The following is a 16272-nucleotide window of genomic DNA, read 5'->3' on the forward strand; positions in this document are numbered from 1 at the left end:
AAGCCATTCGGGAGATATAACGGAAACAGATACGCGCACACAAACACACAGCGACAGACACACACAGATGGAGGCAAAAATATTATCACTCCACCTTGGTAATTGCGGGCCATAGAAATTGTTTTTGTGTTCTCCAATCATTTTAATGCTTACAACCATTAATCAGAATGCATATTTTGTTACATATCAATGGAATGAATGACACTGTTTGTTTTCAGTCAGTCGACTGATTGGAGGGTGTGTCACTGATAATGCACATCTCACAATCTAGGTCCACAGAGAACTGGTTTCGGGTTTCACATTTTATGTGCAGAAGGGTAGAGAAGCCAGATTCACACAATTATATTGTGGAAAATGGCAAGATTACTTTAACTGCGATTTCACAAACTTCTGCATATGATTGATACATTTAGCACCAGAATACAGTCAGATTTTTTTTTTTTTTCACTAATGTCTCTGGCAGTAGAATAATTCTTCAGGTCAAGGAATTCTTCCTGAACATCATAGGGGATGGCAGCAATGCCATGAATGTCAGAGAAAGGACTCCTCACAAATATCCCTTCTTCCTCCTTGAATTCTAGGAAGTATCTTTTTGGCTCACTTTCCAAGGATTTCAAATGCTGAATTATTTCACTTTTGAGTGATGGTTCAGGTAGGTGATAAACTTCAATCTTGTCAAGAACAGTTCAAAGATTCTCTAACATGGCAACAATTTCTGCACCCACTTTCCTTTGTCATCTCCGGAGTTTAGGAAAAAATGCTTGCATACAGTCCATGAGGTGAAACACATATCGTTTCTAGCCCAGTAGCTTGATAATTAGCCAGTTTAGTTGCTCAGAAATGTCGGCAAGGTATACAAGACGTGACTCCCACAATGCCTGGTGAAGGGACTTAACCCTCAAACTCCGAGTTATTTATACCGCGAGCCACAGGTCACTCTTTCTCCCTGCACAGGAAATGTTCCGAAAATTGCCCGTTTCAAACCTTAATATCTTGGAAACTGTAGCAGTTAAGGAAACATATTAAATACTCAATCTTCTTCTTGCGAATGAAAGTATCCCCAGGTCTGTAGATTGTTGCGTCGATGAGTTAGGACATGAGGAAGAAGACAAATTTGTACCACGAGAGGTAGAATGTGTTTATGTGTGATTGCTGCCCTGACAATGGCATTGTTCTCAACAGGATATTTCTCCATTACCAGATAAACTAGATAGTGGCATCCAAGGCACGCCCTTTTGGCACTATCACTGAGCCCTTTCCTAGTATCCTTAGAATGAGGCTGGCAGGGGTGGAGGCAAAAGTCCAAGTGAGGTAGGAACAAAATCAGATGAGAAGATTAAGAAAAAATCGTCTTACACCTGGCAGAGTCGGAGAGACGACTGAGATGTGGTTGGCTCTGCTGGCTGGACTCTCTCCTTAGCTTTTGGTGACGAGATAAAGTGGCGACCACTTCAAACCGTGGCGCAAATATAATGTCGGTTCCTACCAACACCTGGCGAGAATCAGGGGCCTCTTTGCCTTTGGTTTGACCGACGCCCGATGGATAGGGGTTAACAGACCATCCTTCACTTTCATTTCCAGGAAAAGTTTAAGCTCTCACTGAAACTCAAGTACTCTGTTCACAACATTGTCCTTCGACAGCCATCGCTCTTTGGTGTAAAAAAGGACAGATTCACTCTCTCAACCCATGTCTTCACAGAGTTTATGAAAAAGGTAAGAGTTAAAATCTCTTGTTTTCACGAAGTTGACGAATTTTACCACGGCCTCCATGATCTTCCATAGGGCATCAGGGAGGGTTTTTGATGCCAGTGCAAAACTATGAATCATACAATGAAACACTTTAGCATTCGGTGCCACTTCCTTGACATGCTTCTGTTGCCCCGATTTTGATCTCAGCATCGCTGGAGCCTCATCGATACAGACTCAACACCAAATTCCCTAGCTATTCTGTCAGCTGTGAAGAAAGAAGGCAACTTTTCCATCGCATCTAAAGCTTTTGTGGTAGTTTCAAGTTGTGTTCAGAACAGATATTCATCTTTGATGTCATGCATGAATACTTGCCCAGCAAATACGAATAGTTGTGCAGAAGACACATCCAACTATACTGCGAACATACCAGTTGGAGACATTTTAATCTCCTATATCACTTGTTCCATGATATCAGCTGACATTCGACTAATTTTCTGTTTCACTGTATCGTTTGACAAGAAAATCTGCTGAATCATATATGCATCTGACTCTCCAAGAATCAGTTTGACCATCTTTACAGAACACGGCATCATCAACCCGCGGCATCCCCTCAGCTTATGGGTACATCACACCTTTTTTTCACGCTGAGAACCAATGATGTACTGGTATGTTTTGCAATTGTGAGGTCCGCCATTTTCACATTTTTCAAGTTTTGTGCATGATTTTTGGTAGGCTTTGGGAGACCTTCATATATATATATATATATATATATATATATATATATATATATATATATATATATATATATACTGTATATATATATACCACGTTGAGTACACCGCTTCCCGTCCGATCAGCGAAGTTAAGCAACGTTGGGTCTGGTTAGTACTTGGATCGGTGACCGCCTGGGAACACCAGATGCTGTTGGTATCCCTACGTGTCAAGTGGGGTTGGTGGAAGATTTGTGCCTCTCCCTGTAAAGCAGTTAACTCTAAGCTCTGGGCCACCCCATTTGGGATACATGGCGTCTGGCAATGAATGAATATATATATATATATATATATATATATATATATATATATATATATATATATTCATCTCATCAGCCGTTTGAGTGTCCACTGCAGGACCGGCCTATCCCGACAGAAGTGGGGACGATACAGCCAATGTATCTCTACCAAGTGGCTTAGGCTGTCTGGCAGAGACTGTATGTAGGGTGAAAAGTGCTTGTAAGTGTAATTGTTGTGTTGGAGTGGCTTTGGATGTGTGTGTAGTCTGTGAACCAAGTGAAATCGGAATGCACAAGCCGGCTGGGTGCAAGCATACTTTACAGTAAGCGAGAATCAAACAGAAAAAGGATGAGAGTTTGTTGCTAGACGGGTGCTACGCACCCATCGTAGAAGTGGAGTGATGCAAGCAGACAGTTCAGAGAAGCAGTGACCATTGAAGCAGCGATACAAACGAGATAAAGAGGCAACAGTGCAGCAAAGAGACAGAGGTTGAAGGGAGCCAGTAAGAAAAGGAGAGTTAATGAGATGAAAAGTCTTTGACTCCACCATACTGAGAAGGGCTGTTTGTGGGGAACCTCCCCATAAATGAGAGTTGTACTCCACACAGGGGCGAATAAAACCCGTGTATAAGGTCAAGAACTATACTGGGGTAAAGAAGATACGAAGTCGGCTCACCACACCTAATTTGTTTTAAGCAGATTTTACAAGAGATGTAATATGATCATTCCAAGATAAGTCCCGAGTGAATGAAACCCTAAGCACATTCAAGGATGATGCAGGATTGAGCTGGATATTATTAAACATTAGTGAGTACTCCTGTAGAAGATTTTGTCGGGTTCATAGGTGTAAGAACTGAGTCCTTGATGCATTAAAAACAAGATTGTTTTTACCCCAATCAGAGATACGAGCCAAGTCAGACATTAGGTGTGTCATAGCCTCATCCCTTGTTTGTTGAAGTAACCATTGAGATCGACGTTGCGGGAACCGAATGGAAAGATGAAGGGTGGAGTCATCAGCATATCAGTGGATAGGGTTAGATGTACAGCTTAGAAGGTCATTGATGAATAAAAGGAAGAGAGTTGGTGATAGTGCAGAGCCCTGAGGAACACCACTGTTGATTGATCTACGAGAAGAACGATGGCCATCTACAACGGCGGCTGTAGAACGGCCAGAAAAGAAGCTAGAGATGAAGGCACAGATAGAAGGATAGAAACCATAAGAGGGCAGTTTGGAAATTAAAGATTCATGCCAGACTCGATCGAAAGCCTTTGAGATGTCCAGTGCAATGGCAAAGCTTTTGCCTGAGTCCCTAGAGGAGGATGACCAGGAGTCGGAAAGGTAGGTGAGAAGATTGCCAGTGGAGCGTCCCTGACGGAACCCATACTGATGATCAGAAAGAACGTTGTGATAGGAAAGATGCTTCAAAATTTTTCTATTAAGGATTGACTCGAAAACTTTTGAGATACAGAATGTTAAAGCAATTGGACGATAGTTAGAGAGTTGGGAATGGTCACCCTTCTTTAGCACTGGCTGAATGAGAGCGAACTTCCATCAAGAAGAAAAGGTACAAGTTGATAGACAAAGGCGAAAGAGTATGCCTAGGCAGGGTGTAAGCACAGAAACACAGTTCTTGAGAACAACAGGAGGAACTTCATCAGGCCCATATGCCTTGTTAGTATTGAGGCCTGTAATGGCAGAAAATACATCAGCTGAAGAAATTGTAGTGTCAGCCATGAGGAAGTCAGAGGGGGGAAGCGATGCAGGAACAGCACCGGAATCGTCTATGGTGGAATTGGAGGAGAAAGTCTCAGTGAAGAGATCTGCTTTATCAGTAGAGGAAATAGCTACAGAGCCATCACAGTAGAAAAGAGGAGGGAAGGATGATGAGGCAAAGTTGTTACAAAGGTTTTTGGCAAGGTGCCAGAAGGAGCGGGAAGAATTCGAGGTAGAGAGTTGAGAGCATTTAGTACAAATGAAGTTATTTTTACCAGTGCAAAGAACAGACTTAGCACGATTCCGGGCAGAAACGTATAAAAGATGTGATTCAGGGGTGTGTTGGCTCCGGTATCTTTTATAGGCCCTCTTCTTGTTGCGGACAGCATTCGAACAGGCGTGATTAAACCAAGGCTTTCTTGCATTAGTCAAAGGATAGGAGAAAGGAATGTATGCTTCCATGCCTGAGAGAATAACCTCTGTAATGTGCAAGGCACACTCAGATGGCTCTCAGCCATAGAAGCAATAATCATTCCAGGGAAAATCAAAGAAGTACTGCCTGAGGGCCTCCCAGTCTGCAGCTACAAAGAGCCACAGATGACGTTTCTTCGGAGGGTCCACAGGCCGTACCGGAGCAATATGACAGGTTAAGGTGATAAGGTTGTGATCGGAGGAGCCCAACGGAGAGCAAAGATTAACAGTGTACGAGGATGGATTAGTTGTAAAGAAGAGGTCAAGTATGTTGGAACTCTCTCCAAGGTGGTCAGGGATACAGGTAGGGTGCTGTACAAGCTGCTCTAGGTCATTAATGATACGAAAGATGTAGGCTTGTTCGCCAGGTGCATCAGTGAAAGGAGAGGAAAGCCAAAGGTGTTGGTGAACATTGAAATCTCCTAGAATGGAGATTTCAGAGAAAGGAGAAATGGATAGAATGTGTTCCATCGTAGAAGTAAGATAGTTGAAGAATTTTTGATAGTCAGTAGAATTTGGGGATAAGTAAACAGCGCAGATATATTTAGTCAGATAGTGACAGGAAAGCCGAAGCCAGAGTGTAGTGAATTCAGAAGAATCGAGCTCAGGAACACGAGAGCAAGATAAGTCGTTGCGTATATATAAACAACAGCCACCTTTGGCTTTGAAATTAGTACAGAAAAAGTAGGAGGATACAGGAAAAGGTTTGCTGTCAGTTGCCTCAGACAGCTGAGTCTCAGTTAGGAAAAGAAGGTGAGGTTTAGAGGAGAAGAGGTGGTGTTCAACAGAGCAAAAGTTGGCACAAAGGCAATGAATGTTGCAGAAATGAAGAAGTGAGTCTGACAGTGGTTCCAGGCAGCTCGAGTCATCACCGGGAGAGGGGCGGAAGTTAGGGGTATTTATGGTACCCCCTCCTGGGGACTCTGAGTCTGTGTGTTGAGACGCCATGATTTTTTAATGTTGGGAAACGAAGTGTTCTGTGCACTGTGCATGTAGTTTGGTGTTGATAGTTAGAGAAACTTGTATTCGAGAGCATGCTGGCCTACTCTCTGTGTTACTGAGACACTGAAAAAGTTCAGCAAAGGGGGATGGTATGGAACTAATCCCGAGGGCTGATGAAACGGGAGCTCCAGCTCTCCCTGTCATCAGCTTTCCATCTACCTCGGGAGTACTGCCCTGCTTGACTGGTGCTACAGTATACTCCTTACACTTCAGTCTGCTGTGAGTGGTTGGTTTCCCGTGAGAGTGGGGCTGCAGCAGGGATGTGTGATGTCGCCTTGGTTGTATAATATTTATATGGATGGTGGTGTAAGGGAGATGAATGCAAGAGTGTTAGGTGGAGGTCTGAGTCTGGTGAATGTTGATGTTATAGAGTAGAATCTGAAGTAGCTGCTGTTTGTGGATGATACTACACTGGTGACTGATTCAGAGAAGAGACTGAGACAGTTGGTAGAGGAGTCTGGAAGCGTGTGTGAAAGGAGGAAATTGAGTGTAAATGAGAATAAGAGAAAGTGATGAAATGTATGAGGTTGGTAGATGGTAAGAGGATGAATACAGTTTTGAATGGTGAGTTGCTTGAGGAGGTAGAGTGTTTTAAGTATTTAGGACCACATGTCCCTGTGGATGGAAGAATAGATGCAGAAGTGAAGGTTAGAATGAATGAAGTAGGAAAGGTACTGGGAGGAATGAATAAAGTGTTTAGATGTCGTTGGCTTAGAATGAATGTAAATAGAAGGCTGTATGAGGGTGTTGTGGTACCGACTGCGTTATATGGGGTTGAAACATGGAATGTGGGTGTAGCAGAGAGGAAAAGTTTGAATTTATTGGAGATGAGGTGTCTGAGGAGTATGTGTGGAGTGATGCATATGGATCGAGTTAGAAATGATGAAGTGAGAAGGAGAACTGGAGTTGTGCAGGAGATGGCTGATCGAGCTGAACAGAGGGTGTTGCGATGGTTTAAGCATATGGAGAGAGTGGATAATGAGCGATTGGTGAAAAAGATAACTACATCTGATGTGAGAGGTGTAAGGCTGAGACTAAGACCACGAATAGGATTGATGGACAGTGTGAAAAGAAAGTTGGATACGAGAGGGATGTCTTTTGAGCAAGGAGTGGCTGTGCATGAGAGAAATGACTGAAGAGAATTGTGAATGAATAATTGGTGACACAATCCTAGGGGGATATTCTCCCACATTTGGTCCGATCAGCTGATCAGGTCAGGTGGGATGGGTCCATTATGATGTGGCAGGGGTAAACCAGCTCTGCTGTCGGGCCCTGCTGTGGATGTCGCTGATTGCACAGTGCAGTTCACCCTCGTGCGGTGTGGTGCAGTAAGGATCTGTCCCTTTTGCCCATGGGGCTAAGATGCAAATGGATATGTTCGAGTGGATGAGTAAATTGGGAGTGTGTCGTCTTGTCTCGGCTACTTCCCTTTCCTTGGAGGAAACAGCATAGGTATTTAGATTGATAGATAGCAAACAATACTGCATTCATTTGTTTGCTGGATTTGGTTTCTAATAAGTTAGAATAAGTTTCATTAAAGAATTTTTCTCGTTAATAATGTAGATTTTACCACTAGCACAATTAAAGCTAAAGTCATGCAGCATCCTTGGAAACTATGAAATACTCTGCGTGTGATAGCCGGGTCCTGTTGTTGCCTTTAGTGATCAAAAGATTACATGTTAATGAGACGAAAAGACTTTGACTCCACCCTATTGAGAAGAGCTGTATGTGGAGAACCTCCCCACACATGCAAGCTGTACTCCACACAGGGGGGGATAAATCCCGTGTATAGAATCAACAATTGTGCAGGGGTAAAAAAGGAATGGAGTCGGCTTAGCACACATAATCTCTTGGAAGCAAATTTTACAAGAGATGTAATATGATCTATCCAAGATAAATCCCGAGTGAATGAAACCCCAAGCATGTTCAAGGATGATGCAGGATTATGCTGAGTATTATTAAACATTAGTGGGCACCTGTGGAAGATTTTGTCGGGTTGATAGGTGTAAGATTTGAGTCTTTGATGCATTAAAAACAACAAGATTATTTTTACCCCAGTCAGAGATACGAGCCAAGTCAGACATTAGGTGTGCCATAGCCTCATCCCTTGTTTGTTGAAGTAACGACTGAGATGGACGTTGAGGGAACCGAATGGAAAGGTGAAGGTTGGAGTCATCAGCATACGAGTGGATAGGATTAGATGTACGGCTTAGAAGGTCATTGAATAAAAGGAAGAGAGTTGGTGATAGGACAGAGCCCTGAGGAACATCACTGTTGATAGATCTAGGAAAAGAACAATGGCCGTCTACAAGAGCGGCTATAGAACGACCAGAAAGGAAGCTAGAGATGAAGGCACAGATAGAAGGATAGAAACCGTAATAGAGCAGTTCGGAAATTAAAGATTTATGCCAGACTCGATCGAAAGCCTTTGAGATGTCAAGTGCAATGGCAAAGCTTTCGCCAAAGTCCCGAAAGGAGGATGACAAGGAGTCAGAAAGGTAGGTGAGAAGATCGCCAGTGGAGCGCCCCTGACGGAACCCATAATGATGATCAGAAAGAAGGTTGTGATAGGCAAGATGCTTTAAAATTGTTCTATTAAGAATGGACTTGAAAACTTTTGAGATACAGGATGTTAAAGCAATTGGACGGTAGTTAGAGGGTTGGGAATGGCCACCCTTCTTTGGGACTGGCTGAATGAGAGCAAACTTCCAGCAAGAAGGAAAGGTACAAGTTGATAGACAAAGGCGAAAGAGTTTGCCTAGGCAGGGTGTATGCATAGAAGCACAGTTCTTGAGAACAACAGGAGGGACTCCATCAGGCCCATATGTCTTGTTAGTATTGAGGCCTGTGATGGGAGAAAATACATCAGCTGAAGAAACTTTTATGTCAGCCATGAGGAAGTCAGAGTGGGGATGTGATGAAAGAACAGCACCGGAATCGTCTAAGGTGGAATTGCAGGAGAAAGTCTGAGTGAAGAAATCTGCATTATCAGTAGAACAGATAACTACAGAACCATCAGGGTAGAAAAGAGAAGGGAAGGATGATGAGGTTGAGTTGTTAGAAAGGTTTTTGGCAAGGTGTCAGAAGGAGAGGGAGGAATTCGAGTTGGAGAGTTGACAGCATTTAGTACGGATGAAATTATTTTTAGCAAAGTGAAGAACAGACTTAGCACGATTTCGGGCAGAAACATAAGCAAGATGTGATTCAGGGGTTGGTTGGCTCCAGTACCTTTTATAGGCCATCTCCCTGCTGCGGACAGCATTAGTACAAGCGTGATTAAACCAAGGCTTTTTTGCATTAGTCAAAGGATATGAGAAAGGAATGTATGCTTCCATGCCCGAGAGAATAACCTCCGTAATGCGCGAGGTACACTCAGATAGCTCCCGGCCATGGAAGCAATAATCATTCCAGGGAAAATCAAAGAAGTACTGCCTGGGGGCCTCCCAATCTGCAGCTCCAAAAAGCCGCAGAGGACGTTTCTTTGGAGGGTCCACAGGCCGTACCGGAGCGATAGGAGAGGTTAAGGTGATAAGGTTGTAATCGGAGGAGCCCAACGGAGAGAAAAGATTAACAGTGTAAGCAGAAGAATTAGTTGTAAGGAACAGGTCAAGTATGTTGGAGCTCTTGAATTTGGCTCTCTTGTATTTTGTTCTTCTCTTGGAGGGAACAGTTTTTGCGGGCTCATGGCCTTTGGTTCCTTCTTCCTAGCATTATATATATATATATATATATATATATATATATATATATATATATATATATATATATATATATATATATATATATATATATATATATATATAATCAAGGTTACCCCTTGAGAAAACAATGTGAACTATTGTGTGAAAATGCTAAATGCAGCATTACACTTTGAATAATCATATTTAATAATCACTGTATCATTTTCATAGAGTCACACAGTTTGACAGTGAAGATCAAAAGTTGATCCCTCCCCAAGAAAAAAGCCAAAAACCTGTCAAATGCAACAAAAGGAACATAAACTACCACATATGAATGAGTAATCATGAGAAAAAACATCGATAATTATAAAAAATACCAAAAACCAAATGCTGCCTCAAATTTTTATCTGGCTCTACCCAGTATCAAAATTTACCTTTGTCATAAATATTAAGTCAGAGCTGCTAAATCTAGACCGAAATCGGGTTTGGTGAAAGCAGTTTAAATTAAACGAAACACGGTAGTTTTTTTGTATTGCTGATTTTAATTCAGACCGTTTGATGAAAGTAAATTCGTTGAATTTTGTCAAATAATTCAAATCAGTGTTGTACTTTTTCATGCAAGTGGCCAGTAATATTATAAAAAAAAAAAAAAAAAAAAAAAAAAAACTAGTAAGGGAAAGAGAAACTGAACAGAAATGATGTTACAAAGAGAAAATGTGAGATCAGTATCAAAGGTAGAGGTGTGATAGGGAGACCACCAGTGAGCTGGGAAGGCAGAGTGAAGGAATACATAAACTATAAATCTATATATAAATCTAAATATGTCTATAGGTTGAAGACAGATAGAAAAAAAAGAAACATAAGCCGCCTTCACAATAGTAATATAAAATAAATATCTCTCAAGCAATACCGGAATACTGTATAGAAAGCAGAAGGTAATTCTCACAAAGCAAAAATTTTTCCTGGGAATACAGTGTAGCACCAGTTGAGCAAGGCAATGCTCCCAAGGTGGACAGAAAGCTGATGACGGGGAGAGCTGGAGATTCCGTTTCATCAGACCTCGGGACTAGCTTCTGACCATCTCCCTTTACTGAACTTTTTCAGTGTTTCAGTAACACAGAGAGTAGGCCAGCATGCTCTCCAGTACAAGTTCTTCTTTCTGTCAACTCCAAACTACATGCACATTACACACTTCACTTCATATTCAGACTTTTCGAAAAAATACATGGTATCCACTAACCAAACCTCGGAGTCTCGGGGGGGGGAGGGGGGGGACCATCAAAACCTTCACCATCAGGCACTCACCCAGTGATGAAATAACGAGATGCCTAGAACCACTGTCTGACACACTTCTTCATTTCTGCCACGTTCGCGGCATTTTCTCTAAATTTCTCTCTGTTCAGCACCACCTCGCCTTCTCTAAACCTCAACTTTTCCTAAGTAAGACTCGACTGTCTGAGGCAACTGATAGCAGACCCTTCTCTGTATCCTCCTCCTTTCTCTATACTCATTTCAAAGCCAAAGGTGGCTGCTTTGTATATTTCAGGCCAATAAATCTTGCTCTCGTGTTTCTGAAGTTGAATTTTCTGAAATCTCTACTCTCTGGCTTCCACTTTTCTGTCACTTTCAAAATAAATATATCTGTGCTGTTTACTTATCCCCTAATTCTACTGACTGAAAAATTCTTCGATGATCTTACTAAGATGGAACACATCCCATCCATCCATCCTTTCTCTGAAATCTGCATTCTAGGAGATTTCAACTTTCACCACCATCTTGGGGTCTCCTCTCCATTCACTGATCCACCTGGAGAACAATCCTACACGTTTTCTGTCGTTAATGACCTTGAGCAGCTTCCACAGCAACCTACCTGTATCCCTGAATGCCTTGGAACAAGTTCAAACATACTTGACCTCTTCCTTATAACTAATCCTTCTGCTTAAGCTGTTAATCTTTCCTCTCTGTTGAGCTTCTCCAATTAGAACCTTATCACCCTAACCTGCTCTGTCACTCCAGTAAGACCTATAGACTCTCCAAAGAAGTGTACTTTGGAGCTGCTGATTGGGAGGCCCTCAGGCAGTACCTCTTTGATTTTCTCTGGAATGATTATTGCTTCAATGGCCGAAAGCCATCTGAGTACACCTTGTGCATTATGGAGGTTATTCTTTCAGGCATGGTCGCATACATTCCTTTCTCATAGCCTTTGACTAATAAAAAAAAAATGTTCAATCAAGTCTGTTTTAATGCTGGCCACAACAAGGAGAAGGCCTACAATACATATTGGAGCCAACCCACTCCTGACGTCTCCAGTATGTTTCTGCCTGGAATCGAGCTAAGTTTGTTCTTTGCCCTGCTAAAATTAATTTTGTTCGTACTAAATGCTGTGAAGTCTCCAACTCAAATTCTTCCAACTCCTTTTGGCACCATGGAGAAAGCCTTTCTAAAAACTTTCCTTCATCATCCTTCTCTCCTCTTTTCCAATCTGATGGCTCTGTAGCTGTTTCTTTTTCTGAAGCTGAATTCTTCGTTTAGACTTTCTCCTCTAATTCCCCCTTATTGATTCCAGTGTTTTCTTCCATCATTTCCCCCCTCTGACTTCCTCATGGCTGATATTAAATTTTGTTCAGTTGATACATTTTCTGCCATCACTGGCCTCAGTACTAATAAGGCATACGAGCCTGATCGGGTCCCTCCTGTTTTCCTCAAGAACTGTGCTTCTGTCCTTTCACCCTGCCCAGGTAAACTCCTTCGCCTTTGTCTATCAATTTGTACCTTCCCATCTTCCTGGAAGATTGCTCTCATTCAGCCTGCCCCAAGGATGGGTAACCATTCCCACCCTTTAACTATCGCCCCATTACTTTAACAACTTGTGTTTCTATAGTTTTTGAGTCTGTTCTTAACAAGATTTTTTAACATCTTCCCTATCACCACCTTCTTTCTGATCGTCAGCATGGGTTCTGCCAGGGACACTCCACTGACAATCATCTCACCTATCTCAGACTGCTAGTCTTCCTCCTTTCAGGACTTTGGCGAAAGCTTTGCCACTGCACTTGACATCTCACTGGCTTTCGGCTGAGTCTGGCATTAGTCTTTAATTTCCAAACTACCTTCTTATGGTTTCTATCCTTCTGTCTGTGCCTTCATCTACGGCTTCCTTTCTGGTCACTGTGTAGCTGATGTTGTAGACAGCCTCCATGCATCTCCTAGAGCTATGAATAATGGTGTTTCTCGGGGCTCTATCTTATCAACAACTTTCTTCCTTTTATTCGTCAGTGGCCTAAGATGTACATCTAACTCTTTTCACTCATACGCTGATGACTCCACCCTTCACCTCTCCATTTGCTTCCTGCATCATTGATCTCGGAAGTTACTTCAACAAACAAGGGATGAGGCTATGGCACACCAAATATCTGATTTGGCTCGTATCTCTGATTGGTGTAAAAATAATTTTGACTTTATTGCATCAAAAACTCAGTTCTTTACAGCAGCTGATCTGACAAAATCTTCCACAGGAGTACCCTCTAGTTTCTAACAATACACATCTCAATCTTGCATCATCTTTAAACGTTCTTGGGGTTTCATTCCCTCGGGATTTATCTTGAAAAGACTATATTACCTCTCTTTTAAAATCTACTTCCAAGAGATTGGATGTGCTTAGCCGAGTCTGTACTTTCCTTACCCCTGCACAGTTGTTGACTTCATACATGAGTTTTATTTGCCCCTGTGTAGAGTAAAACTCACATGTGTGGGGAGGCTCCCCATATACAGCTCTTCTAAGTAAGATGGAGTCAAAGGCTTTTCGTCTGATTAACTCTCCTCCTGTCACTGGCTCTCTTCAACCTTTATCTCTTTGCTGCACTGTTCCATTTTTATCTCTTTTCTGTCGCAACCTCAATGGTCATTGCTTCTCTGAACTGTCTGTGCGCATCCTTCCATCACTATGGCAGGCGCATAGCACCCATCTAGCAACAAACTCTCATTCCATTTCTGTCCAACTCTCTAATGCAAGAATTTACTGTTAATCCCAGTCTTTCATGTATGTAATAGGTCAACTCTGGAACTGTCTTCTTCTTTCTATATTTCTTCCTGCCTATAATCCTCAGCCTTTCAGATGCAGTGTGTCCAGGCATCCCCAAATGAACGGTTCTTGAATTGTTTATCTATCAATCCATTGCCAGACGCCTTAATCCCATACGGGGTGGCCACAAACAAATCTCCTCGATGTCGCCCTGTCCCTCGCCATTTCACTGCTCCCAACTCACCCCCCCCCCCTCTCTCTCATATTCCTCTCCACTCCATCCCTCCATCTCATCCTTGGCCTCCCCATCCCCCTCTCCCCCTCCACCTCACTTACATACACTCTCCTCATCAGTCTCTCACTCTCCATCCTCTCCACATGGCCAAACCACCTCAGTGTGTTTCTCCTAACGCTTCCTATCACATCCACATCCATACCACAACGCTCCTTCACATCCTCATTTCTCAATCTGTCTCCCCATGTGACTCCACATGCTCCTTTCAAATAACTCATTTCCACAGCTCTCGCTCTTGATTTGTATCCCTCCAACAACGTCTAAGCTTCACTTCCATACGTTAGAGTTGGTATCACAATACTGTCATGAAGTAACTTTTTCACTTCCATGCTCACTTCCCTGTTTCTTATCACTGCTTTCAAGGAACCAGCAACCTTTCTTCCTTGCTGTACCCTTTCAAGCACTTCACCCTCCAAATGTCCATCCTTACTCAACACACTATCCAAGTACTTAAACGTACTGACATTATCCATTTCCTCAGCATCCAGCCTCACTGTAAGTTCACTGACTTCACTTCTCCCGAAGACCATAATTTTACTCTTCCCTACATTCACCTTTAGATTCCGTTTCTTACACACTTTCCCAAACTTATCCACCAAACCTTCCAACTCCCCTTCGTCTTCACTCAACAACATAGTATCATCTGCAAACAACAGTACAGTGAGTTTCCAAACACTGCCCTCTTTCATTAGGACCACTCCAACATCCGCTTCCCTACCTTGTATCTCTTTTAAAACCCCATCCATGTACAGATTGAAGAGCCATGGAGACATGGCACATCCGTATTTCAACTCAACCTTGAAATTAAAAAATTCACTCAGTTCATTATCCACACGCACTGCAGCCTTAGCACCCTCATATATACTCTTCACAGCATTCAACAACTTCTCATCTACTCCATATATTCCTAATACTTTCCACAATCCTTGTCTATACACCCTGTCATATACTTTCTCCAAATCCATGAAGGCCGCATACAATTTCTTTCCCTTCTCTAGAAACTTTTCCACTAAAGATCTAAGAATGAATATGTGATCTACACAACCTCTTCCCTTCCTAATGCCTCCCTGTTCTTCTCCAACTAATTCCTCTGTTATTTCCCTAACTCTGACGATAAGTATCCCACCATATATTTTTCCTATTACACTAAGAAGGCAAATGCCCCTTGAATTGTGTTCTCTGCTAACTTGTTTTTTTTTTTCTTGGAAGGAAGAGATTCCAGGCTAATGGCCTTTGGTTCCTTCTTTCTTGCATTAAAAAAAAAATCTGTGTGCACCAACTGAAGCAGTGGCTGAGATGGAAGTTTCAACAGGGAGGAGGGGAGACACACTTTCACCCTGTACAAGTCCTAAGTCTGTTGGAAAAATCTCATCTTTAGAGGAGGATAGGACTTTATGTATTGTTTGCTTGACAACAAATTCGCTCCTGCATATTGCGTACAAAGTGTTGTCACTTTGTCATTTTTTTTTTTCCCCGTTCATTGGTCCAGCAGTGTCAAAATGTAGCAAGTACACACTGGATTGAGAGGAAGAAAGTCGACAAGCATAAACTCATGGCCCCCTTACCCGAGTGTTAGGCAAACACACTCTGATTTACTTCTTCGGCTAACCCGTCATGCCACCCCCCCAAAAAAAAAAAAAAAAAAAAAAAAATCCTGCCGTGGCCCTTTTGGGGGCCATAGTTCCCAGTTTTAGAACTAGTGATCCGAACTGAAGTATTCTGCAAGCGGCCCTCACTTTTTTAAAATTATTGTGTAGTTTTTTTCTCTTGATATAGAAAACCACACATTATCAGGATTTTCATTCACATCACCCAGCTCCCAGCTCCTTCTTGAATCCAGATTTAGTAATCTGTACTGCTTTATCCAAAGACTGTCTAGGTTCTATTCATTATTATTAAATTTTCTTGTAATACCAAAAGCAAAATCACAACCATCTGGCTGTCTCGAGAGGCGGTTATTAAACACCTTTTTGCTGGTCTGAATCCTGTTTAGATTAACATGTTTCTTTCAGATGGCAGTTTGTATTCCAGCATATTATTTTCCAGCAACTATGACGTTATTAGGAATGCCATTTTATTTTTTAATATTTTTTTCAGGTGGAAAGGATCGTAAAGAGATTAGTAAGTGAGAGTAAGAAGACACTGGATTAGGAATTTGAAAGGAATTTTAGTGTAAAGTGGAGGAGTTAAAAGAAAACGTTCTGTAAGGAGGTAAAGAGAGTTAGACAGGTTAATAAAATTATCAGTAGGCAAGTGAGAGATGAAAATGGTAGATTGATAATGTAGAAGGGAGAGAAAAAAACAATGAGCCGTTGGACAGAACACCTTAAGGATCTGTTAAACACAGAGAATGAAATTAATTCGAGTATATGTGGCTCGGGAATGGCTGGAAGA

General features: G+C 42.1%; 1 pseudogene; it reads left to right on the top strand.

Annotated features, from left to right (window-relative positions):
- The first annotated feature begins 2500 nt into the window (after nucleotides 1–2500).
- Nucleotides 2501–2619, top strand: LOC145412031 (5S ribosomal RNA; annotated as a pseudogene).
- The last annotated feature ends 13653 nt before the right edge of the window (nucleotides 2620–16272 follow it).

Source organism: Coenobita brevimanus, chromosome 91 (genome assembly GCF_032717465.1).
Source record: "Coenobita brevimanus isolate Jiangsu-jjx chromosome 91, ASM3271746v2, whole genome shotgun sequence".
Classification (NCBI taxonomy): domain Eukaryota; kingdom Metazoa; phylum Arthropoda; class Malacostraca; order Decapoda; family Coenobitidae; genus Coenobita; species Coenobita brevimanus.